The sequence below is a fragment of the Bombina bombina genome, chromosome 8 (genome assembly GCF_027579735.1).
Source record: "Bombina bombina isolate aBomBom1 chromosome 8, aBomBom1.pri, whole genome shotgun sequence".
NCBI classification, from domain to species: Eukaryota; Metazoa; Chordata; class Amphibia; order Anura; family Bombinatoridae; genus Bombina; species Bombina bombina.
In genome coordinates, this window is record NC_069506.1 from 304,169,612 (window position 1) to 304,196,774 (window position 27,163).

The 27,163-nt window shown below is 41.3% G+C and overlaps 1 protein-coding gene across 1 annotated transcript in view; it reads left to right on the top strand.

Moving 5' to 3' along the window:
* The window catches only part of ZBTB44 (zinc finger and BTB domain containing 44), a 278,080-nt gene that overhangs the window by 217,331 nt on the left and 33,586 nt on the right, over positions 1-27,163 (top strand). The window lies entirely within an intron of this gene.

Sequence of the window (27,163 nt, forward strand, 5' to 3'; positions counted from 1 at the left end):
GAATCAGAGAACCAGATATCCGAGCTGGAAACAACTATATTTAGCAAAACTAAGTAAATAAATCATTCTGTATTTTTAAAGGAACACAGTCAACACCCCAATACTTTTTCTATTTAAAGTTTAAAGTAGCTTTAGAAAGGAGCCTTCAGACTGCGTAAGGACTTTCCCTTACAGAATAATCACAGGCACATAAATGGGAAGAGTTAGGTTACATTACATAGAAACGGAAACCTCTATTTTTTTTTCTACATAAATGGTGTAAAAATGACATAGTTCAGCAGTCAGGAGAAAGAGTTACTTGTCTAATAACTTACTTGTTCACTGCAATTTATTATTAGTTTGTTAGAACTACCATAGAATATTTAACATTTGAAAATGCTCCAAGAGTGCTAAGTTGTCCCTAATGTTTATTTTTTGTAAAAAAATCTGTGATTTTGTTAACAAAGTCCACATTGTTTTGCAGTCCAGAGACATACCCCTGAAAAATTTAATTATTGTTTATCTTATCTCCTTGACTGTGGCCAGTTAGAGACATTACTTGTATAAGCCCCAACTGCTTCACTGTGAAGAATGTTGCAGGGTGACAGTTCTGAAGAATGCAGGGTGTAGAGCATAGTCTCTGGAAGCCAGTAGAAAAAATGCAATTTTCAGAGGTAAATCACAGAAAAAGTAATCAAAATAATTATTCGTAAAAGACTGCAACAGGTGTATTTTATTTATATGCATAATAATATATTTAATTCCAAATTTATATTTTTAGTTTATCGTCCCTTTAAACAGTATTCCCCATAAATTAATTATGCATTATACATTCATTAATTATTTTGCTGAAAAATAGGTTACATAAGTTGACTTTGAGTCTCTTTATAGAGTTGCAAAAGCACATTTTTTACAGCAAAACATGTATTTTACAGCAAAAGTAGGCAAAATACATTATGCATGTTAAAATGTTTTTTTGAATTATTTAATACATTTTTTTACACATAAGGGCCAGGTGGAGCGCTAGTTTTCTCCAACATAGGTGTGTCCGGTCCACGGCGTCATCCTTACTTGTGGGATATTCTCTTCCCCAACAGGAAATGGCAAAGAGCCCAGCAAAGCTGGTCACATGATCCCTCCTAGGCTCCGCCTACCCCAGTCATTCTCTTTGCCGTTGTACAGGCAACATCTCCACGGAGATGGCTTAGAGTTTTTTAGTGTTTAACTGTAGTTTTTATTATTCAATCAAGAGTTTGTTATTTTGAAATAGTGCTGGTATGTACTATTTACTCAGAAACAGAAAAGAGATGAAGATTTCTGTTTGTATGAGGAAAATGATTTTAGCAACCGTCACTAAAATCCATGGCTGTTCCACACAGGACTGTTGAGAGCAATTAACTTCAGTTGGGGGAACAGTGAGCAGTCTCTTGCTGCTTGAGGTATGACACATTCTAACAAGACGATGTAATGCTGGAAGCTGTCATTTTCCCTATGGGATCCGGTAAGCCATGTTTATTAAGATCGTAAATAAGGGCTTCACAAGGGCTTATTAAGACTGTAGACTTTTTCTGGGCTAAATCGATTCATTATTAACACATATTTAGCCTTGAGGAATCATTTTATCTGGGTATTTTGATATAATAATATCGGCAGGCACTGTTTTAGACACCTTATTCTTTAGGGGCTTTCCCAAATCATAGGCAGAGCCTCATTTTCGCGCCGGTGTTGCGCACTTGTTTTTGAGAGGCATGGCATGCAGTCGCATGTGAGAGGAGCTCTGATACTTAGAAAAGACTTTCTGAAGGCGTCATTTGGTATCGTATTCCCCTTTGGGCTTGGTTGGGTCTCAGCAAAGCAGATACCAGGGACTGTAAAGGGGTTAAAGTTCAAAACGGCTCCGGTTCCGTTATTTTAAGGGTTAAAGCTTCCAAATTTGGTGTGCAATACTTTTAAGGCTTTAAGACACTGTGGTGAAAATTTGGTGAATTTTGAACAATTCCTTCATGTTTTTTCGCAATTGCAGTAATAAAGTGTGTTCAGTTTAAAATTTAAAGTGACAGTAACGGTTTTATTTTAAAACGTTTTTTGTACTTTGTTATCAAGTTTATGCCTGTTTAACATGTCTGAACTACCAGATAGACTGTGTTCTGAATGTGGGGAAGCCAGAATTCCTATTCATTTAAATAAATGTGATTTATGTGACAATGACAATGATGCCCAAGATGATTCCTCAAGTGAGGGGAGTAAGCATGGTACTGCATCATTCCCTCCTTCGTCTACACGAGTCTTGCACACTCAGGAGGCCCCTAGTACATCTAGCGCGCCAATACTCCTTACTATGCAACAATTAACGGCTGTAATGGATAATTCTGTCAAAAACATTTTAGCCAAAATGAACACTTATCAGCGTAAGCGAGACTGCTCTGTTTTAGATACTGAAGAGCATGACGACGCTGATAATAATGTTTCTGAAGGGCCCCTAACCCAGTCTGATGGGGCCAGGGAGGTTTTGTCTGAGGGAGAAATTACTGATTCAGGGAACATTTCTCAACAAGCTGAACCTGATGTGATTACGTTTAAATTTAAGTTGGAACATCTCCGCATTCTGCTTAAGGAGGTATTATCCACTCTGGATGATTGTGACAAGTTGGTCATCCCAGAGAAACTATGTAAAATGGACAAGTTCCTAGAGGTCCCGGGGCTCCCAGAAGCTTTTCCTATACCCAAGCGGGTGGCGGACATTGTTAATAAAGAATGGGAAAGGCCCGGTATTCCTTTCGTCCCTCCCCCCATATTTAAAAAATTGTTTCCTATGGTCGACCCCAGAAAGGACTTATGGCAGACAGTCCCCAAGGTCGAGGGAGCGGTTTCCACTTTAAACAAACGCACCACTATACCCATAGAGGATAGTTGTGCTTTCAAAGATCCTATGGATAAAAAATTAGAAGGTTTGCTTAAAAAGATGTTTGTTCAGCAGGGTTACCTTCTACAACCAATTTCATGCATTGTCCCTGTCGCTACAGCCGCATGTTTCTGGTTCGATGAGCTGATAAAGGCGGTCGATAGTGATTCTCCTCCTTATGAGGAGATTATGGACAGAATCAATGCTCTCAAATTGGCTAATTCTTTCACACTAGACGCCACTTTGCAATTGGCTAGGTTAGCGACTAAGAATTCTGGGTTTGCTATTGTGGCGCGCAGAGCGCTTTGGTTGAAATCTTGGTCGGCTGATGCGTCTTCCAAGAACAAGCTACTTAACATTCCTTTCAAGGGGAAAACGCTGTTTGGTCCTGACTTGAAAGAGATTATCTCTGATATCACTGGGGGTAAGGGCCACGCCCTTCCCCAGGATCGGCCTTTCAAGGCAAAAAATAAACCTAATTTTCGTCCCTTTCGTAGAAACGGACCAGCCCAAAGTGCTACGTCCTCTAAGCAAGAGGGTAATACTTCTCAAGCCAAGCCAGCTTGGAGACCAATGCAAGGCTGGAACAAGGGAAAGCAGGCCAAGAAGCCTGCCACTGCTACCAAGACAGCATGAAATGTTGGCCCCCGATCCGGGACCGGATCTGGTGGGGGGCAGACTCTCTCTCTTCGCTCAGGCTTGGGCAAGAGATGTTCTGGATCCTTGGGCGCTAGAAATAGTCTCCCAAGGTTATCTTCTGGAATTCAAGGGGCTTCCCCCAAGGGGGAGGTTCCACAGGTCTCAGTTGTCTTCAGACCACGTAAAAAGACAGGCATTCTTACATTGTGTAGAAGACCTGTTAAAAATGGGAGTGATTCATCCTGTTCCATTAAGAGAACAAGGGATGGGGTTCTACTCCAATCTGTTCATAGTTCCCAAAAAAGAGGGAACGTTCAGACCAATCTTAGATCTCAAGATCTTAAACAAGTTTCTCAAGGTTCCATCGTTCAAGATGGAAACCATTCGAACTATTCTTCCTTCCATCCAGGAAGGTCAATTCATGACCACGGTGGATTTAAAGGATGCGTATCTACATATTCCTATCCACAAGGAACATCATCGGTTCCTAAGGTTCGCATTCCTGGACAAGCATTACCAGTTCGTGGCGCTTCCTTTCGGATTAGCCACTGCTCCAAGGATTTTCACAAAGGTACTAGGGTCCCTTCTAGCTGTGCTAAGACCAAGGGGCATTGCTGTAGTACCTTACTTGGACGACATTCTGATTCAAGCGTCGTCCCTTCCTCAAGCAAGGGCTCACACGGACATTGTCCTGGCCTTTCTCAGATCTCACGGATGGAAAGTGAACGTGGAAAAGAGTTCTCTATCTCCGTCAACAAGGGTTCCCTTCTTGGGAACAATAATAGACTCCTTAGAAATGAGGATTTTTCTGACAGAGGCCAGAAAAACAAAACTTCTAGACTCTTGTCGGATACTTCATTCCGTTCCTCTTCCTTCCATAGCTCAGTGCATGGAAGTGATCGGGTTGATGGTAGCGGCAATGGACATAGTTCCTTTTGCGCGCATTCATCTAAGACCATTACAACTGTGCATGCTCAGTCAGTGGAATGGGGACTATACAGACTTGTCTCCGAAGATACAAGTAAATCAGAGGACCAGAGACTCACTCCGTTGGTGGCTGTCCCTGGACAACCTGTCACAAGGGATGACATTCCGCAGACCAGAGTGGGTCATTGTCACGACCGACGCCAGTCTGATGGGCTGGGGCGCGGTCTGGGGATCCCTGAAAGCTCAGGGTCTTTGGTCTCGGGAAGAATCTCTTCTACCGATAAATATTCTGGAACTGAGAGCGATATTCAATGCTCTCAAGGCTTGGCCTCAGCTTGCGAGGGCCAAGTTCATACGGTTTCAATCAGACAACATGACAATTGTTGCGTACATCAACCATCAGGGGGGAACAAGGAGTTCCCTAGCGATGGAAGAAGTGACCAAAATCATTCTATGGGCGGAGTCTCACTCCTGCCACCTGTCTGCTATCCACATCCCAGGAGTGGAAAATTGGGAAGCGGATTTTCTGAGTCGTCAGACATTGCATCCGGGGGAGTGGGAACTCCATCCGGAAATCTTTGCCCAAGTCACTCAGCTGTGGGGCATTCCAGACATGGATCTGATGGCCTCTCGTCAGAACTTCAAAGTTCCTTGCTACGGGTCCAGATCCAGGGATCCCAAGGCGGCTCTAGTGGATGCACTAGTAGCACCTTGGACCTTCAAACTAGCTTATGTGTTCCCGCCGTTTCCTCTCATCCCCAGGCTGGTAGCCAGGATCAATCAGGAGAGGGCGTCGGTGATCTTGATAGCTCCTGCGTGGCCACGCAGGACTTGGTATGCAGATCTGGTGAATATGTCATCGGCTCCACCTTGGAAGCTACCTTTGAGACGAGACCTTCTTGTTCAAGGTCCGTTCGAACATCCGAATCTGGTTTCACTCCAGCTGACTGCTTGGAGATTGAACGCTTGATCTTATCGAAGCGAGGGTTCTCAGATTCTGTTATCGATACTCTTGTTCAGGCCAGAAAGCCTGTAACTAGAAAGATTTACCACAAAATTTGGAAAAAATATATCTGTTGGTGTGAATCTAAGGGATTCCCTTGGGACAAGGTTAAGATTCCTAGGATTCTATCCTTCCTTCAAGAAGGATTGGAAAAAGGATTATCTGCAAGTTCCCTGAAGGGACAGATTTCTGCCTTGTCTGTGTTACTTCACAAAAAGCTGGCAGCTGTGCCAGATGTTCAAGCCTTTGTTCAGGCTCTGGTTAGAATTAAGCCTGTTTACAAACCTTTGACTCCTCCTTGGAGTCTCAATTTAGTTCTTTCAGTTCTTCAGGGGGTTCCGTTTGAACCCTTACATTCCGTTGATATTAAGTTATTATCTTGGAAAGTTTTGTTTTTAGTTGCAATTTCTTCTGCTAGAAGAGTTTCAGAATTATCTGCTCTGCAGTGTTCTCCTCCTTATCTGGTGTTCCATGCAGATAAGGTGGTTTTACGTACTAAACCTGGTTTTCTTCCAAAAGTTGTTTCTAACAAAAACATTAACCAGGAGATTATCGTACCTTCTCTGTGTCCGAAACCAGTTTCAAAGAAGGAACGTTTGTTGCACAATTTGGATGTTGTTCGCGCTCTAAAATTCTATTTAGATGCTACAAAGGATTTTAGACAAACATCTTCCTTGTTTGTCGTTTATTCCGGTAAAAGGAGAGGTCAAAAAGCAACTTCTACCTCTCTCTCTTTTTGGATTAAAAGCATCATCAGATTGGCTTACGAGACTGCCGGACGGCAGCCTCCCGAAAGAATCACAGCTCATTCCACTAGGGCTGTGGCTTCCACATGGGCCTTCAAGAACGAGGCTTCTGTTGATCAGATATGTAGGGCAGCGACTTGGTCTTCACTGCACACTTTTACCAAATTTTACAAGTTTGATACTTTTGCTTCTTCTGAGGTAATTTTTGGGAGAAAGGTTTTGCAAGCCGTGGTGCCTTCCATTTAGGTGACCTGATTTGCTCCCTCCCTTCATCCGTGTCCTAAAGCTTTGGTATTGGTTCCCACAAGTAAGGATGACGCCGTGGACCGGACACACCTATGTTGGAGAAAACAGAATTTATGTTTACCTGATAAATTACTTTCTCCAACGGTGTGTCCGGTCCACGGCCCGCCCTGGTTTTTTTAATCAGGTCTGATAATTTATTTTCTTTAACTACAGTCACCACGGTACCATATGGTTTCTCCTATGCAAATATTCCTCCTTAACGTCGGTCGAATGACTGGGGTAGGCGGAGCCTAGGAGGGATCATGTGACCAGCTTTGCTGGGCTCTTTGCCATTTCCTGTTGGGGAAGAGAATATCCCACAAGTAAGGATGACGCCGTGGACCGGACACACCGTTGGAGAAAGTAATTTATCAGGTAAACATAAATTCTGTTTTTTTCCACTCGCGATAACTGCGCTCAAAGTAAGTTTTTAATGCAGGCGGGTTAGCTTCCGTATTAGAAGTTGAGAGTAAAACGTTAGTGCTAGAAAGAAACACGATGCACTCTAACTTTAGAACTTTGGATATCGCAAGTGCATTAACTTCTCCCCATAGACTTCAATGGAGTGCGCTTTAAAAAAACAAAAACTTTTCGCTTGCATGCTAACCCGACACTGCGTAAGACCTTCAGCGCTAAACCTGAAGGTAGTTATGAATATTTTACATTGCAATGTTCTTTACATAGAAGAAAATATTATTTTTAAATATATATTTGTGTGTGTAATAAATAAATAATATATATCATATACCTTTTAACGCTTTAAATGTTTTAATTAATATTTATTTTAATATTTTTTATTAGAAAGTGTATATATGAGTGTTTTAGTGTATTTGTAATGTGTTTTTATTTGAATGTTTTTGCGCTTGAGCACACCTGTTTACTTTCATTTTGTAATAAGTGTGCAAGTTAGCGCAGTTGCGATATTGTTTATAGTAATCTATCCCAATGTCTTTTAATGGGCAATGGTATTATGTGATTGCTGTGTTTCTTTAAAAGGACATAAAACAGGTTGAGATCTGTGCATATGCTAAAAAGGCTATTTAGTTACAAATAGTTTGCATAAAAAAAAAGTTTAAAAATTTGCTGGCCAGTATTTTAAACTAATTTTCAAAAATAAGCAAAATTAATTACATAGCTAAACTGCCTGGGGCAGCCAACAGCTTGGTGCGCTTTCTTTCATAGCAGGGACAGTCCTGCATTGTGCACTATGTGATTAATTCCCTCCTTCATGACTATCAGAGAGGAGTCATACATCTCTGTACTGTCTGAGTCATAGGGGGTGGTGAGTGCCCCAGCCATTTGGGTATAGAGGTGCCGTTATTTTATTTAAAAAAAAAAAAAAAGAGGATGTTTTCTTCTGTTATGTGTGATCAGTCCACGGGTCATCATTACTTCTGGGATATAACTCCTCCCCAACAGGAAATGCAAGAGGATTCACCCAGCAGAGCTGCATATAGCTCCTCCCCTCTACGTCAGTCCCAGTCATTCTCTTGCACCCAACGACTAGATAGGATGTGTGAGAGGACTATGGTGATTATACTTAGTTTTTATGACTTCAATCAAAAGTTTGTTATTTTACAATAGCACCGGAGCGTGTTATTACTTCTCTGGCAGAGTTTGAGGAAGAATCTGCCAGAGTTTTTTACTATGATTTTAACCGGAGTTGTTAAGATCATATTGCTGTTCTCGGCCATCTGAGGGAGGTAAAGGCTTCAGATCAGGGGACAGCGGGCAGATGAATCTGCATTGAGGTATGTAGCAGTTTTTATTTTCTGAATGGAATTGATGAGAAAATCCTGCCATACCGTTAAAATGACATGTATGTATACACTTCAGTATTCTGGGGATGGTATTTCACCGGAACTACTCTGTTAAAGGTCACTAATCCTTTTAATAACTATTTATCATGTTAAACGTTTTTGCTGGAATGTAGAATCGTTTACATTGCTGAGGTACTGTGTGAATAAATATTTGGGCATTATTTTCCACTTGGCAGCCTTTTTTGCTTTTATTTGTGACAGTTTCGTTTCTCTTCACTGCTGTGTGGGAGAGGGAGGGGCCGTTTTTGGCGCTCTTTGCTACGCATCAAAAAATTCCAGTCAGTTACTTTTATATTTCCTGCATGATCCGGTTCATCTCTGACAGATCTCAGGGGTCTTCAAACTTCTTTTAAGGGAGGTAAATTCTCTCAGCAGAGCTGTGAGAATTCTTATAGTGACTGTGAATAAAAACGTTGCTTGTATTTTTTATGTCAAATTTAATTATTGTTATTTTACTAATGGGAACAAACCTTTGCTAAAAGTTGTGTTGTCTTAAAGTTTGATGCTATAACTGTTTTTCAGTTCATTATTTCAACTGTCATTTAATCGTTTAGTACCTCTTTGAGGCACAGTACGTTTTTGCTAAAAAAGATTATAACCAAGTTGTAAGTTTTTTTGCTAGTGTGTTAAACATGTCTGACTCAGAGGAAGATATCTGTGTCATTTGTTCCAATGCCAAGGTGGAGCCCAATAGAAATTTATGTACTAACTGTATTGATGCTACTTTAAATAAAAGTCAATCTGTACAATGTGAACAAATTTCACCAAACAGCGAGGGGAGAGTTATGCCGACTAACTCGCCTCACGCGGCAGTACCTGCATCTCCCGCCCGGGAGGTGCGTGATATTATGGCGCCTAGTACATCTGGGCGGCCATTACAGATAACATTACAAGATATGGCTACTGTTATGACTGAAGTTTTGTCTAAATTACCAGAACTAAGAGGCAAGCGTGATCACTCTGGGGTGAGAACAGAGTGCGCTGACAATGCTAGGGCCATGTCTGATACTGCGTCACAGCTCGCAGAGCATGAGGACGGAGAGCTTCATTCTGTGGGTGACGGTTCTGATCCAAACAGATTGGACTCAGATATTTCAAATTTTAAATTTAAATTGGAGAACCTCCGTGTATTACTAGGGGAGGTCTTAGCAGCTCTCAACGATTGTAACACCGTTGCAATACCAGAGAAACTGTGCAGGTTGGATAAATACTTTGCGGTACCGGCGAGTACTGAAGTTTTTCCTATACCTAAGAGACTAACTGAAATTGTTACTAAGGAGTGGGATAGACCCGGTGTGCCGTTCTCACCCCCTCCAATATTTAGAAAGATGTTTCCAATAGACGCCACCACTCGGGACTTATGGCAAACGGTCCCCAAGGTGGAGGGAGCAGTTTCTACTTTAGCTAAGCGTACCACTATCCCGGTGGAGGATAGCTGTGCTTTCTCAGATCCAATGGATAAAAAATTAGAGGGTTACCTTAAGAAAATGTTTGTTCAACAAGGTTTTATATTGCAACCCCTTGCATGTATCGCGCCGATTACGGCTGCGGCAGCATTTTGGATTGAGTCGCTGGAAGAGAACCTTAGTTCATCTACGCTAGACGACATTACGGACAGGCTTAGAGTCCTTAAACTAGCTAATTCTTTCATTTCGGAGGCCGTAGTACATTTAACCAAACTTACGGCTAAGAACTCAGGATTCGCCATACAGGCACGTAGGGCGCTGTGGCTAAAATCCTGGTCAGCAGATGTTACTTCTAAGTCCAAATTACTTAATATACCTTTCAAGGGGCAGTCTTTATTTGGGCCCGGTTTGAAAGAAATTATCGCTGACATTACAGGAGGTAAGGGCCACGCCCTACCCCAAGACAAAGCCAAAGCTAAGGCTAGACAGTCTAATTTTCGTCCCTTTCGGAATTTCAAAACAGGAGCAGCATCAACCTCCACTGCACCAAAACAGGAAGGAGCTGTTGCTCGTTACAGACAAGGCTGGAAGCCTAACCAGGCCTGGAACAAGAGCAAGCAGGCCAGGAAACCTGCTGCTGCCCCAAAGACAGCATGAATCGAGAGCCCCCGATCCGGGACCGGATCTAGTGGGGGGCAGACTCTCTCTCTTCGCCCAGGCCTGGGCAAGAGATGTTCAGGATCCCTGGGCACTAGAGATCATATCTCAGGGATACCTTCTAGACTTCAAATTATCTCCCCCAAGAGGGAGATTTCATCTGTCAAGGTTGTCAACAAACCAGATAAAGAAAGAAGCGTTTCTACGCTGCGTACAAGATCTGTTATTAATGGGAGTGATCCATCCGGTTCCGCGGTCGGAACAAGGACAAGGGTTCTACTCAAACCTGTTTGTGGTTCCCAAAAAAGAGGGAACTTTCAGGCCAATCTTAGATTTAAAGATTCTAAACAAATTCCTAAGAGTTCCATCGTTCAAAATGGAAACTATTCGGACAATTTTACCCATGATCCAAGAGGGTCAGTACATGACCACTGTGGATTTAAAGGATGCTTACCTTCACATTCCGATCCACAAAGATCATCACCGGTACCTAAGGTTTGCCTTCTTAGACAGGCACTACCAATTTGTAGCTCTTCCATTCGGATTGGCTACGGCTCCAAGAATCTTCACAAAGGTTCTGGGTGCCCTTCTGGCGGTACTAAGACCGCGAGGGATTTCGGTAGCTCCGTACCTAGACGACATTCTAATACAAGCTTCAAGCTTTCAAACTGCCAAGTCTCATACAGAGTTAGTTCTGGCATTTCTAAGGTCGCATGGATGGAAAGTGAACGAAAAGAAGAGTTCTCTCTTTCCTCTCACAAGAGTTCCATTCTTGGGGACTCTTATAGATTCTGTAGAAATGAAGATTTACCTGACAGAAGACAGGTTAACAAAGCTTCAAAACGCATGCCGTGTCCTTCATTCCATTCAACACCCGTCAGTAGCTCAATGCATGGAGGTGATCGGCTTAATGGTAGCGGCAATGGACATAGTACCTTTTGCACGCCTACATCTCAGACCGCTGCAATTATGCATGCTAAGTCAGTGGAATGGGGATTACTCAGATTTGTCCCCTACTCTGAATCTAAATCAAGAGACCAGAAATTCTCTTCTATGGTGGCTTTATCGGCCACACCTGTCCAGGGGGATGCCATTCAGCAGGCCAGACTGGACAATTGTAACAACAGACGCCAGCCTACTAGGTTGGGGCGCTGTCTGGAATTCTCTGAAGGCTCAGGGACTATGGAATCAGGAGGAGAGTCTCCTGCCAATAAACATTCTGGAATTGAGAGCGGTTCTCAACGCCCTTCTGGCTTGGCCCCAGTTAACAACTCGGGGGTTCATCAGGTTTCAGTCGGACAACATCACGACTGTAGCTTACATCAACCATCAGGGAGGGACAAGAAGCTCCCTAGCAATGATGGAAGTATCAAAGATAATTCGCTGGGCAGAGTCTCACTCTTGCCACCTGTCAGCAATCCACATCCCGGGAGTGGAGAACTGGGAGGCGGATTTCTTGAGTCGCCAGACTTTTCATCCGGGGGAGTGGGAACTTCATCCGGAGGTCTTTGCCCAAATACTTCGACGTTGGGGCAAACCAGAGATAGATCTCATGGCGTCTCGCCAGAACGCCAAACTTCCTCGCTACGGGTCCAGATCCAGGGATCCGGAAGCAGTTCTGATAGATGCTTTGACAGCACCTTGGAACTTCGGGATGGCTTATGTGTTTCCACCCTTCCCGCTGCTTCCTCGATTGATTGCCAAAATCAAACAGGAGAGAGCATCAGTAATTCTAATAGCACCTGCATGGCCACGCAGGACTTGGTATGCAGATCTAGTGGACATGTCATCCTGTCCGCCTTGGTCTCTACCTCTAAGACAGGACCTTCTGATACAGGGTCCATTCAAACATCAAAATCTAACTTCTCTGAAGCTGACTGCTTGGAAATTGAACGCTTGATTTTATCAAAACGTGGTTTTTCTGAGTCGGTTATTGATACCCTGATTCAGGCTAGGAAGCCTGTTACCAGAAGGATTTACCATAAAATATGGCGGAAATATCTATACTGGTGCGAATCCAAAGGTTACTCCTGGAGTAAGGTTAGGATCGCTAGGATATTGTCTTTTCTACAAGAAGGCTTAGAAAAGGGTTTATCAGCTAGCTCATTAAAGGGACAGATTTCAGCTCTGTCCATCTTGTTACACAGGCGTCTGTCAGAAGATCCAGACGTCCAGGCCTTTTGTCAGGCTCTAGCTAGGATCAAGCCTGTGTTTAAGGCTGTTGCTCCGCCATGGAGTTTAAACTTAGTTCTTAACGTTTTACAGGGTGTTCCGTTTGAACCCCTTCATTCCATTGATATAAAATTGTTATCTTGGAAAGTTCTGTTTTTAATGGCTATTTCCTCGGCTCGAAGAGTTTCTGAGTTATCAGCCTTACATTGTGATTCCCCTTATCTGATTTTTCACTCAGACAAGGTAGTTCTGCGTACTAAACCTGGGTTCTTACCTAAGGTAGTCACTAACAGGAACATCAATCAAGAGATTGTTGTTCCATCCCTGTGTCCAAATCCTTCTTCAAAGAAGGAACGTCTTCTACACAATCTGGATGTAGTTCGTGCCCTCAAGTTCTACTTGCAGGCAACTAAAGATTTTCGCCAAACTTCTTCCCTGTTTGTCGTTTATTCTGGACAGAGGAGAGGTCAAAAAGCTTCTGCTACCTCTCTCTCTTTTTGGCTTCGTAGCATAATACGTTTAGCCTATGAGACTGCTGGACAGCAGCCTCCTGAAAGAATTACAGCCCACTCCACTAGAGCTGTGGCTTCCACTTGGGCCTTTAAGAATGAGGCCTCTGTTGAACAGATTTGCAAGGCTGCAACTTGGTCTTCGCTTCATACTTTTTCCAAATTTTACAAATTTGACACTTTTGCTTCTTCGGAGGCTATTTTTGGGAGAAAGGTTCTTCAGGCAGTGGTTCCTTCTGTATAATGAGCCTGCCTATCCCTCCCGTCATCCGTGTACTTTTGCTTTGGTATTGGTATCCCAGAAGTAATGATGACCCGTGGACTGATCACACATAACAGAAGAAAACATAATTTATGCTTACCTGATAAATTCCTTTCTTCTGTTGTGTGATCAGTCCACGGCCCGCCCTGTTTTAAGGCAGGTAAATATTTTTTAAATTATACTCCAGTCACCACTTCACCCTTGGTTACTCCTTTCTCGTTGATTCTTGGTCGAATGACTGGGACTGACGTAGAGGGGAGGAGCTATATGCAGCTCTGCTGGGTGAATCCTCTTGCATTTCCTGTTGGGGAGGAGTTATATCCCAGAAGTAATGATGACCCGTGGACTGATCACACAACAGAAGAAAGGAATTTATCAGGTAAGCATAAATTATGTTTTTTCTCTCTAGTTCTCCGGTTATTGCACTAGTGATGGAGGATTCAGTTCTTTAGAGGGCACTCCCTCTATTCCTAAAGAGCAATTCCTGTTTATATGGAGAGGAGGCCCTAATTTCCCCTCTTAATTATGTTCCATATGCATTGATAAAGTGATTATATCAAACATGTTTGATATCACAGAGCCATCCACTTCTGAGGAGTTGTCGTTCAGTGAGGTGCGTACCCTACATTGTTATCTCTATAACATGCAGTTTTCCCGTAGCATTGCTGATCCTCCATCTGGAGGGGGCCTTTTTTCTCCAGACGTTACTGTGGAGTTCAGACGGCGGTGTCTGCGGCCTTAATGCTTTACCTCGCCCTGTTAAGCGCAAGCGAAGGGTTACATATTGCACTCCTTCCCAGAGTACATCAAATCATTTTTGTATTTAACTGAGAGGGTTATCCAAGCATGACGTTCTTTCTGAGACTATGAACTTTCAGGGTCAGAGTATGCTGCCTCTCAATCTCCAGCTGCGGAGGAACTAGACTTTAGTTTTAGGAATTTTCGCTTCTTCTGAAGGAAGTTTTGGCGAATTCTGGGGTTCCTGAGTTCATATTGCCTGATAAACCTTTATTCCTAAATTGAATAGAGTTTGAGGACAGGGTGGTGCCTTCCCTTCCCTGCTCCTGTTGTCCCGGGTTTTCCACCTTGGACTGTACAGTTCCCTGCGGGTGCGACTGTCCCTGAGTGTTGTGCTTTTTCTTACAGACGTGCGCGCCTTCATGGTCTACTCTTCGAATGACGCACCTCATTAGACATGTGGGGATGATGTATTCTCCTGATTGTCCATGTATATAGATCTTTTCCAGTTTTTTTGGAAGATCAGTGCTCCGTTTGGCTGGTCCTGCGGTAGGCCTGTTTCTTTTTGGGTGTTAACCTACAGGTTGCCTTGTATTTTATTTTTCATCCGATAGGATGTCCTGTCTGTTTTCCTTCTTCCCCTCTGAGGGAGGATTTATGCGGCTTGACAGTTAGGACCCGGATTGCAGGCTGGTCCTGTTTGGGTTCAGTTCTATCTGGTAGCTGTTCGGGCACGTGGCGCCGCTCTGCTTGGATGGTCCGGTAGAGGGGCTGAGTGCTCATGTTATCCTCTGTGTTCAACTAAGCATTCTAGAGGACCGGTGCGTGCGTGAGGCAGGAAGGATTGTCTCAGTCATTATAGCCTTCAATTTGGATGACTGGGTCAGTGGAGTTCTGCTGCGTCTCTCTTTCTTGTGTCTGGGGTTGTCAGACCCTAGAGCTCCTCCCCATGTAGTGGAGGGTTAGGGGGCTTGCGTCCTCTTGCCGCAGAGTTGGGCAGTTTGGCCTTTTTTCTTTTGAGGCCCTGGGAATTGTCCTTCTGGACTTAGTTCTCAGCAGCTAGTAGTTTATTGGGTAGTTCAGCTGCCTTGCAGTGGATGGGTTGCAGAATGTGATCAGCTGCTTCTATTGCACATTGATTGTGTACTGACTAGCTGTTTTTTATGAGACCTTTTGGTCTTCCTCTGTTGTCTCCATGTGAGTTAGCTCTCCTTTTAGGGACCTGGGTTCCCCTCCGGGATATGGTCGTTCCCTCTTAGCAGCACTGGGCGTGGTCTCCTTGGGCTCTGCTCGGAGCTGGGGATGCTGTGCGTCCTTTCTCTCTATGATCCTCTGATTGTATGGAGGTGATGCAGAGACCAGCCTTTGCTCAAGTGATTTTGGCCTCGGGGTATCCCCTTTCTTGTTGTCCTGCGGCTGTTTGAGAGTATGGGCTCTAGTGTCATACAACTTTTAACGTCTTAGCTCGTTTGGAACATTGGACTTTGGCAAGGGGTGGTCTCTTCCTTGGGTCGGGGCTTGCGAGTTATCTCGTTATACGGGTTGATCTGTATATTGCATTGATATCTCCATGTGGTCTGGTTTTTTATATCAGATGGGGTGTTAAGTTCTTGATATTGTTTGTTTAAACATTTGCAGGCTTGGTTCTGTTTTTCTCCCTGGTGTTTCCGGTTGCTGAGGCTTCGCTCAGTGTTTTCCTTTGTGGAGTTGTTGTCAGACTTTTTGATTCTAAGGCTGGTTCTGTGTTCCCCAGTTCCTAGGAACTTGGGCTATGTCCTTTTACTTGGACTAATTGACATGGTCACGGTTGGCCAGGTTGTCTGAGTGCTGATGCTCATTGGGCTGGACTTACGCCTTTATGGTCGGTTTCCCTTGGTCAGCTTTCTGTGGTAACCTTATGGATTCACTGCTGTGCAGGCGAATGATTTTGCAGTGTCTCGGCTGCAGCTATTGCACATTGGATGCGTGTTAACAAGCTAGTTCCTTAGGAGGATTCCTTCCAAGTTCATCTGCGTTGGAGATCGATCTCTCCTTTAGTCTGTGGCTTTGTGTCTTGTGGGTAGGTTCTCTGCCTTTTTGGCCCCATCCCTTTCTTAGGGTGAGGGGGCTTATTCTCCTTCTTATGGAGGTGTGGTCCTTTTTCTAGGGGTTCTCTTGGATTCAGGAGGTTGGAACTGAGAGTTAACCTTTCAGAGAGGGGTGTTTTTCTCTGGGTTGTTAAGTTCCATCTGGAGTCTTTCTGGCTCCGTGTCAAGACTATGGTGAGCCTTTTGTTAGATTTCTTTGGGTCTACGGCCTTGTTGACGTTTTTTTATGTGGGGCGTCTTAGTTGTACTAAGACGCCCCACATAAAAAAAACGTCAACAAGGCCGTAGACCCAAAGAAATCTAACAAAAGGCACATTTTCACCCTGATACTTCTACTGTTCCTTGTTCCTTGGCAGAAGGACTGGGGGATGAGGGAAGTGGGAGGAGTATTTAAGCCTTTGGCTGGGGTGTCTTTGCCTCCTCCTGGTGGCCAGGTTCTTATTTCCCAAATGTAATGAATGCGGCTGTGGACTCTTTCCCACAGAAGTAAATGAAATTATCAAGTAAGCATAATTTATGTTTCTTTCATGTAATTAGCAAGAGTCCATGAGCTAGTGACATTGGGGTATACATTCCTACCAGGAGGGGCAAAGTTTCCCAAACCTTAAAATGCCTATAAATACACCCCTCACCACACCCACAATTCAGTTTTTACAAACTTTGCCTCCCATGGAGGTGGTGAAGTAAGTTTGTGCTAGATTCTACGTTGATATGCGCTTCGCAGCAGGCTGAAGCCCGGTTTTCCTCTTAGCGCAGTGAATGTCAGAGGGATGTGAAGAGAGTATTGCCTATTTGAATACAATGGTCTTCCTCTAGGGGATCTATTTAATAGGTTCTCTGTTATCGGTCGTAGAGATTTCTTCTCCTACTTCCCTTTTCAGATCGACTATATACTCTTATATACCATTACCTCTACTGATTCTCGTTTCAGTACTGGTTTGGCTATCTACTATATGTAGATGAGTGTCTTAGGGTAAGTAAGTCTTATTTTTATTTATGACACTCAAAGCTATGGTGGGCACTTTATATGTAAAGTTCTAAATATATGTGTTTAAACTTATATTTGCCATGATTCAGGATATTCAGTATTCCTTCATTCAGACTGTCAGTTTAATTTTTTGGGGGAAAATGCATATGAATTAAATATTTTTGTTACCTAAATTTTCAATTGACTTTTTTCCTTTAAATTGCGGGCTGTTAGGCTCGCGGGTGCAAAAAAATTCTAGAATTTATTGCGTCATTTTTGGCGCGAAATTGACGTTTGTCTGACGTCAATGACGTCATTTCCAGCGTCGTAGTTGACGCCGGAAGTTTTCACGTAGTTGCGTAATTTTTGGCTCTCGTGTTTGTTGCAGACGTTTTTGGCGCCAAAAAATATGTGGGCGTCATTCTTGGCGCCAGATTTTTAACATTATTTAAGTCTCATTTTTTAGTTGCTTCTGGTTTTTAGAGGCCTGTTCTGTTTGCATTTTTTCCCATTCCTGAAACTGTCATTTAAGGAATTTGATAATTTTGCTTTATGTGTTGTTTTTTTCTATTACATTTTGCAAGATATTTCAAAAACTATTCCTGTATCAGAAAATGCTGAGGGATTCCTGATGACTGATATCAGTCCTACCAAAGCTAAGTTCATTTATTTTAATGTTATGAATGTTTATCTTTAGCTATGGTTTGTAATAAGTTATCATGATAAACTTTTACATGCAGAGTCCATTAGTATTTATGCATTATTTATTGCTATTCTTTTTACATCTAATGTACAAGATATACTTAGGAATTTTTAAGAATATTTTTCTGATTCTATTCTAAAGGCTTTGTCTGACATCCCGCCTTCTAATAAAATTTTTAGGTCTTTTTTAAACTTCTCATTTAGTTGATGAAGTTTCAAATGACCAACAACATACTGAATTATCCTTCTCTGATGGTGTTTTTTCTCATTCAGAATTTTCTTCATCAGATATTGACACTAATAAATCTACTTTTTTATTTTTAAATAGAGTACATTCGTTCTTTGTTGAAAAGGTGTTGATTATTTTGGATATTGAAGTAACTAGTTCTTTTGATTTTAAGACTAGCTAACATTTTAATTCTGCTTATTAACCTTCTGTGGTTTTTTAAGAGGTTTTTTTCCAGTTCCTGATACTAGGGAATGGAATAGGCTGGGAATTTCTTTTATTCCTTGTTTAAGGTTTTTAAATTGTATTCTTTGCCGGCAGTTAGTTTTAAGTTTTGAGGAAAGATCCCCCAAGTTAATGGGGCTATCTCTACTCTTGCTAAACATACTATTATTCCTGTAGCAAATAGTATTTATTTTTTCCTTCAGATGGGAAACTTGTATCTTATTTAAGGAAAATTATTTATTTTCAGGTACTTTTCTTAGACCTGTAATTTATTTGGCTGATGTTGCAACTGCTTCAACTTTCTGGTTGGATACTTTAGTTCAACAAGTATCAGATTATGATTTGTTTAGCATTCTTGAGTTGATAAACATGCTAATAATTTCATTGTGTCGTCATTTTTTTTATATTTTCGCAAATGAGGTTCAATCTATGTCTTTAGCTATTTTAGCTAGAAGAACTTTGTGATTTCAATCTTGGAATGCTAATTTGATTTCTAAATTCCATTTTTTTTTTTCCCAAGGTAATCAATTATTTGGTTCACAATTGGATTAAATTCTTCAACTGTTACTCTGGGCTTCAAGATTGAGTTCTAAGACTTTTCTGAGATTCTCTTTTATTGACAAGCATTAACATTTTGTTGCTTTTCCTTCTGGTCTAGCGACAGCTCTAAGAATCTTTTCAAGGTTCTCAGTGTTTCCTTATTTGGACGGTCTCGTGGTATTGGCTCAGTCTTTTCGTTCTACGGAATCTCATACGATTCAACTTTTGTTGTTTCTTCAAGACATGGTTAGAGTATTTTTTTATCAAAAGCTCCTTGATTCCTCACACCTTTTTTATGTTTCCAGATAGATTGTGTCAATGTCTTTGTCTCTAACAGACAAGTGACAATTTTATTGGGTTCCGTTTGTCGGAACCTTCAGTCTCTATTTTTTCCTTCAGTTGCTATATATGCATGGAAGTTTTAGGTCTCATGGCTGCAGCATTGGATTCGATTCCCTTTGCTCATTTTCATAGGAAACCTTTCCAGCTTTTTATGCTGAATTAATGGTGCAGGGATTCTAGGATTTCACTTTTTATATCTTTGAATCCCAATGTTTAACTATCTTTGATTTGGTGGTTAGATCACCATCATTTGGTTCTACTAGTCTCTTCGGTTCATTCAACCTGGACCATGATCACTACAGATGCGAGTCTTTTAGGTTGGGAGGCTGTCTGGGGATCTCTGTCAGCACAAGGGGTTTGGAAATCTCAGGAGGCAAGATTACCATTTGATATTTTGGAACTCCGTGCATTTCTCAGAGTTCTTCAGTTTTTGGCTTTTTTTTTAAGAAAGAGACGTTTATTGTTTTTCAAACAGAGAATGTCACAACTGTGGCGTATGTCAGTCATTAGGGTGGGACTCTCAGTCCTTAGGATGTGAAAGAAGTATCTCGGATATTTACTTGGGCTAAATCCAGCTCCTGTCTAATTTCTGTGGTCCATTTCCCAGGTATAGACAATTGGGAAGTGGATTATCTCTGTCAATCAAGCTTTACATCTAGGAGAATGGTCTCTTTACCCAGATGTGTTTTTTCAAATTGTTCAGATGTGAGGGCTTCCAGAAATAGATCTGATGGCATCTCATCTAAACAAGGAACTTCCCAGGGGCCTATTCAGGTCCGGGGATCCTCAGGCGGAAGCAGTGTATGCATTGACACTTCCTTGGAGTTATCAATCTGCCTATATTTTTTCGCCTCTGGTTCTTCTTTTTAGAGTGATTTTCAAAATCATCAGGGAGCAATCTTTTGTGTTGCTGGTGGCTCCAGCATGGCCGCACAGGTTTTGGTATATGGTTCTTGTTCGGATGTCCAGTTGCCAATCTTGGTCACTTCCATTTAAGGCCAGACCTTATATCTTAACATTCATTTTTTTCCATCAGGAACTCAAATTATTAATTTGATGGTATGGAAATTTAACGCTTAGTACTTAGTCATAGAAGTTTCTCTGACTCAGTGAGCAATACTATGTTGCAGGCTCGTAAATCTGTGTCTAGTAAGTTTTATTATCAAGTTTGGAAGATTTACATCTCATGATGTTCTTCTCATAAATTCTCTTGGCATTCTTTTAGAATTCCTAGGATTTTATAGTTTCTTCAGGATGGTTTGGATAAGGGGTTTGTCTGCAAGTTCCTTGAAAGGACAAATCTCTGCTTTTTCTGTGCTGTTTTCACAAAAAAATTTGCTAATCTTTCTGTTATTCATTGTTTTGTTCAGGCTTTGGTTCGTATCAATCCTGTCATTAAGCCAATTTCTCCTCCTTGGAGTCTTAATTTGGTTCTGAGGGCTTTACAGGCTCTTCCGTTTGAGCATATGCTTTCTTTGGACATTTAAATTACTCTCATGGAAAGTATTGTTCCTTTTAGACATCTCTTCAGCTAGAACAGTTTTTGAATTATCTGCTCTTTCTTGTGAGTCTACTTTTTCTGATTTTTCATCAGGATAACGTGGTTTTGCTGTCTTCATTTCAATTTTTACCTAAAGTTGTGAATTCTAACAACATTAGTAAAGGTATTATTGGCCCTTTCTTGTGTCCTAATCCTAAGAATTCTTTGGAAAGATTCTTACATTCTTTGGATGTGGTAAGAGTTTTGAAATATTATGTTGAATCTACTCAGATTTCAGAAAGACTTCTAGTCTATTTGTTATCTTTTCTGGTTTTAGGAAAGGTCAGAAGGTTTCTGTCATTTCTTTGGCATTTTGGTTAAAGCTTTTTTGATTCTTCATGCTTATTTGGAGTCGGGTTAATCCCCGCCTCAGAGGTTTACGGCTCATTCTACTAGGTCAGTTTCTACTTCCTGGGCTTTTAAGAATGAAGCTTCTGTTGATCAGATTTGCAAAGCAACGACTTGGTCTTCTTTGCATACTTTTACTAAATTCTACCATTTTGATGTTTTCTTTTCTTCAGAAGCAGTTTTTGGTAGAATAGTACTTCAGGCAGCTGTTTCAGTTTGATTCTTCTGCTTATAATTTCATTTTTTTTTCATTATAAAAATTGAAACTTTTTTTTTTGGGTTGTGGATTAATTTTTCAGCGGAATTGGCTGTCTTTATTTTATCCCTCCCTCTCTAGTGACTCTTGCGTGGAAAATCCACCTTTTGGGTATCTGCTATCCCATACGTCACTAGCTCATGGACTCTTGCTAATTACATGAAAGAAAACATAATTTATGTAAGAACTTACCTGATAAATTCATTTCTTTCATATTAGCAAGAGTCCATGAGGCCCACCCTTTTTGTGGTGGTTATGATTTTTTTGTATAAAGCACAATTATTCCAATTCCTTATTTTTGATGCTTTCACTCCTTTCTTATCACCCCACTTCTTGGCTATTCGTTAAACTGAATTGTGGGTGTGGTGAGGGGTGTATTTATAGGCATTTTAAGGTTTGGGAAACTTTGCCCCTCCTGGTAGGAATGTATATCCCATACGTCACTAGCTCATGGACTCTTGCTAATATGAAAGAAATGAATTTATCAGGTAAGTTCTTACATAAATTATGTTTTTTGTCTCTATCCCAACTTATTTTATGTCCCTTTAAATACATTGGTTGTAGTAGATGATAAATTTCAGTGGACCATGTGATTATTTATAATTTTATGTAGAAAACTTCTTTACTTTACAAAGAATTTCTCTGTTGCTTCATTACAATGTATTGCGGCTGCAACCAACAGGCTTTTCTATGATAAAGATTGTTAGTTTAGTACAAGAAATTCACATATACTGCGCAGAGATAGAAAAAGGAGGGAATCTTAAAATGAAGGTCAAGTCCGGCTCACTCGTTTAAAGTTTTATACTGTACATTTAAAATCAGCATGATGTTCATTCATCAAATTCTTAATAAATATTCGTGTCATTTAAAATGTTAATTTACAATTAGCCTTCGTTTTACCTCAATTGTCCGCCCGACATTTTGCCGCAATTGATTGACAGCTTTTCTCAATCTTATAGCCAATTTCTTTTCTACCCCCGGGGCATCCTACCCTTTTTACTAACGTCATAAATAACTATTGCGCATGCGTCTAATCCCGGGAAGCGTCATCTACTTCATGCTCGTGCATGATACATGCCTGCGATAAAGCGAGTGACACTATTGCGTTCACAAGATTGAATGAATGTTTACAATCAGGTTAACACACTGCTACGTGCTTAGAATTAGTACGCATGCGCGAATGCTGATAAAATTTGGATGCACATTTTGAAACTGGTGTTGTGCACGAGCTTGGAAGTGACGTGGTGAGCTTGTTGAAACGCTCGCTACGTCACTATTGCCAAAGAAGGAAGTGGAGCAGGGGAGGAGTAAAAATACGAAACAGCGGTATTATATAAATCTATTTTACTACAAAGTAATTTACTTTTTTTTTTTAAAATGTTAGCGACTTTAATACTTAGATTATAATGATTACATGGGTGCTGTGCATATAGTTAAAATTGACCTTCACTTTAAAAAATAATAGCATTTTTTAGATTATAAAGAAACTGAACTTTTTTCCTGGCTAAGGAAGAATCTTTTAAATCGTATTAGAAGGAAGACACCTTACAGTGACCGGTGGATATGTGTAGAAACAAAAATATGGAGATTTGGAAATGAACCCCTTATGGACCAGTCCATTTTTCAATGTCCTTCCTTTAACCCCTTAATGATCACAGCACTTTTCCATTTTCTGTCTGTTTGGGACCAAGGCTATTTTTACATTTTTGCGGTGTTTGTGTTTAGCTGTAATTTTCCTCTTGCTCATTTACTGTACCCACACATATTATATACTGTTTTTCTCGCCATTAAATGCACTTTCTAAAGATACCATTATTTTCATCATATCTTATAATTTACTATAAAAAAATTATAAAATATGAGGAAAAATGGAAAAAAAAACACTTTTTCTAACTTTGACCCCTAAAATCTGTTACATATCTACAACCACCAAAAAACACCCATGCTAAATAGTTTCTAAATTTTGTCCTGAGTTTAGAAATACCCAATGTTTACATGTTCTTTGCTTTTTTTGCAAGTTATAGGGCCATAAATACAAGTAGCACTTTGCTATTTCCAAACCATTTTTTTTTCAAAATTAGCGCTAGTTACGTTAGAACACTAATATCTTTCAGGAATCCCTGAATATCCCTTGACATGTATATATATTTTTTTAGTAGACATCCCAAAGTATTGATCTAGGTCAATTTTGGTATATTTCATACCACCATTTCACAGCCAAATGCGATCAAATACAAAAAAATCGTTCACTTTTTCACAAATTGTTTCACAAACTTTCAGTTTCTCACTGAAATTATTTGCAAACAGCTTGTGCAATTATGGCATAACAGGTTGTAAATTCTTCTCTGGGATCCCCTTTGTTCATAAATAGCAGACATATATGGCTTTGGCGTTGCTTTTTGGTAATTAGAAGGCCGCTAAATGCCACTGCACACCACACGTGTATTATGCCCAGCAGTTAAGGGGTTAATTAGGGAGCTTTTAGGGAGCTTGTAGGGTTAATTTTAGCTTTAGTGTAGTGTAGTAGACGACCCCAAGTATTGATCTAGGCCCATTTTGGTATATTTCATGCCACTATTTCACCGCCAAATGCGATCAAATGAAAAAAAAACGTAAAATGTTTCACAATTTTAGGTTTCTCACTGAAATCATTTACAAACAGCTTGTGCAATTATGGCACAAATGGTTGTAAATGCTTCTCTGGGATCCCCTTAGTTCAGAAATAGCAGACATATATGACTTTGGCGTTGCTTTCTGATAATTAGAAGGCCGCTAAATGCTGCTGCGCCTCACACGTGTATTATAGCTAGCAGTGAAGGGGTTAATTAGGGAGTTTGTAGGGAGCTTGCATTGTTAATTTTAGCTTTAGTGTAGAGATCAGCCTCCCACCTGACACATCCCACCCCCTGATCCCTCCCAAACAGCTCCCTTCCCTCCCCCACCCCACATTGTCCCCGCCATCTTAAGTACTGGCAGAAAGTCTGCCAGTACTAAAATAAAAGGGTTTTTAAAAATAATAAAAAAAATTTTTTTTAGCATATTTACATATGCTACTGTGTAGGATCCCAACCTCCCTGATCCCCCCCAAAACCGTTCTCTAACCCTCCCCTCTGCCTTATTGGGGGCCATCTTGGGTACTGCCAGCTGTCTGCCAGTACCCAGTTTGCAAAAAAATATGTTTTTTTTTATTCTTTGCCCGGTTTTTCTGTAGTGTAGCTTCCCCCTCCCCACAGACCAACCCCCACCACCTAACTGATTGCTTTTTTATCTGATTTGTTTATTTTTTTATACTATTTTTTTCCATTTTCCTACACTATTTTTTCTGTGTGTAGCGGTTCCCACCCGCTCCCTCCCGGTGCACGCACCCGCCCCCACCCTCCCGTGCACGTGCGCGCGTCAGTGCGCGCCCCCTGGCATCCCCACCCACGATCCTGCCTCCCTCCACACCACTAGGGCCATCGATGGCTGCCTCCCGGTCCGGCTCCCACCCACCAACGCTGTAAGCCACTGATCTCCGGTGCAGAGAGGGCCACAGAGTGTCTCTCTCTGCACCGGATGGCTTAAAACGGTTATTGCAGGATGCCTCCATATCGAGGCATCACTGCAATAACCGGAAAGCAGCTGGAAGTGAGCAGGATCGCTTCCAGCTGCTTTCCACACCGAGGACGTGCAGGGTACGTCCTCAGGCGTTAACTGCCTTTTTTTTGAGGACGTACCCTGCACGTCCTCGGTCGTTAAGGGGTTAAGGACCAGGGCTATTTTTAAATTTCTGCGATGTTTGTGTTTAGCTGTAATTTTTCTCTTACTCATTTACTGTACCCACACATATTATATACCGTTTTTCTCGCCATTAAATTAACTTTCTTCTGTTAAGTGTGATCAGTCCACGGGTCATCATTACTTGTGGGATATTAACTGCTCCCCTACAGGAAGTGCAAGAGGATTCACCCAGCAGAGTTGCTATATAGCTCCTCCCCTCTACGTCACCTCCAGTCATTCTCTTGCACCCAACGACTAGATAGGATGTGTGAGAGGACTATGGTGATATATTTAGTTTTTATATCTTCAATCAAAAGTTTGTTATTTTATAATAGCACCGGAGTGTGTTATTCCTTCTCTGGTAGAGTTTGAAGAAGAATCTACCTGAGTTTTTCTATGATTTTAGCCGGAGTAGTTAAGATCATATTGCTGTTTCTCGGCCATCTGAGGAGTGAGGTAAACTTCAGATCAGGGGACAGCAGGCAGATTAATCTGCAAAGAGGTATGTAGCAGTTTATTATTTTCTGACATGGAATTGATGAGAAAATCCTGCCATACCGTTATAATGTAAACTCAGCCTTGAATGCAGTAGATGTAGCTGATATCAGGCTGTCATGTATGTATATTTTACACTTCAGTTTTCTGGGAAATGGTACTTCTCTGGCTTTTAAACTGTATACATAGACTTAACCTATTTTGCAGGGACTTGCAATAGGTTTTAAATGACAATTAATTATTGAGGTAAAATGTTTTTTTGCTGGCATGTAAAAACGTTTTTTTCTCTGAGGTACTGGGTGAAAAAATGTTTTGGGCACTTTTTTTCCACTTGGCAATAGTTTTGATTCTGATCCCTCTCACTGTTATGTGTGTGGGGGAGGGGCCATTTTGGTGCTTTCACTATGCATCAGAAAAACTCAGTCAGAGGTTCATTTTCTTCCTGCATGATCCGGTTCATCTCTACAGAGTTCAGGGATCTCAAGAGTCTTTTTTGAGGGAAGTAATCATACAGCAGAGCTGTGCTGATTGTATTGACTGTGATATAAAAAACGTTTATTTGTGTATTTTTTTTCTGCTGCCTGGGTTAGTTATCATTTGCTGAGGGGAACAATCCTTTGCTAAAACTGTATATTCTGACAAAGATTGATGCTATAACTTAATTATTTTATCTGTTATAATATTTTTCTGTGCTTCTTAAAGGCACAGTTCGTTTTCATATTATTTGTAAATTAATTTGAAAAGTATTTCCAAGTTGCTGTTTATTTGCTAGTGTGTTAAACATGTCTGATTTAGAGGAAGATATCTGTGCTATATGTGTTAATGCCAAAGTGGAGCCCAATAGAAATTTATGTACTAAATGTATTGATGCTACTTTAAAAAATAGTCAATCTGTACAAATTGAACATATTTCACCAAACAACGAGGGGAGAGTTATGCCGACTAACTCGCCTCACGTGTCAGTACCTGCATCTCCCGCTCAGGAGGTGCGTGATATTGTAGCGCCGAGTGCATCTGGGCGGCCATTACAAATCACATTACAAGATATGGCTACTGTTATGACTGAAGTTTTGGCTAAACTACCAGAACTAAGAGGTAAACGTGATCACTCTGGGATGAGAACAGAGTGCGCTGATAATGCAAGGGCCATGTCTGATACTGCGTCACAGTTTGCAGAACATGAAGACGGAGAGCTTCATTCTGTGGGTGACGGTTCTGATCCAAATAAACTGGACTCAGACATTTCAAATTTTAAATTTAAGCTTGAGAACCTCCGTGTGTTACTAGGGGAGGTATTAGCGGCTCTGAATGATTGTAACACAGTTGCAATCCCAGAAAAAATGTGTAGGTTGGATAAATATTTTGCGGTACCGACGAGTACTGACGTTTTTCCTATACCTAAGAGACTTACTGACATTGTTACTAAGGAGTGGGATAGACCCGGTGTGCCTTTCTCACCCCCTCCTATATTCAGAAAAATGTTTCCAATAGACGCCGCCACACGGGACTTATGGCAAATGGTCCCTAAGGTGGAGGGAGCAGTTTCTACTTTAGCTAAGCGTACCACTATCCCAGTGGAGGATAGCTGTGCTTTTTCAGATCCAATGGATAAAAAATTAGAGGGTTACCTT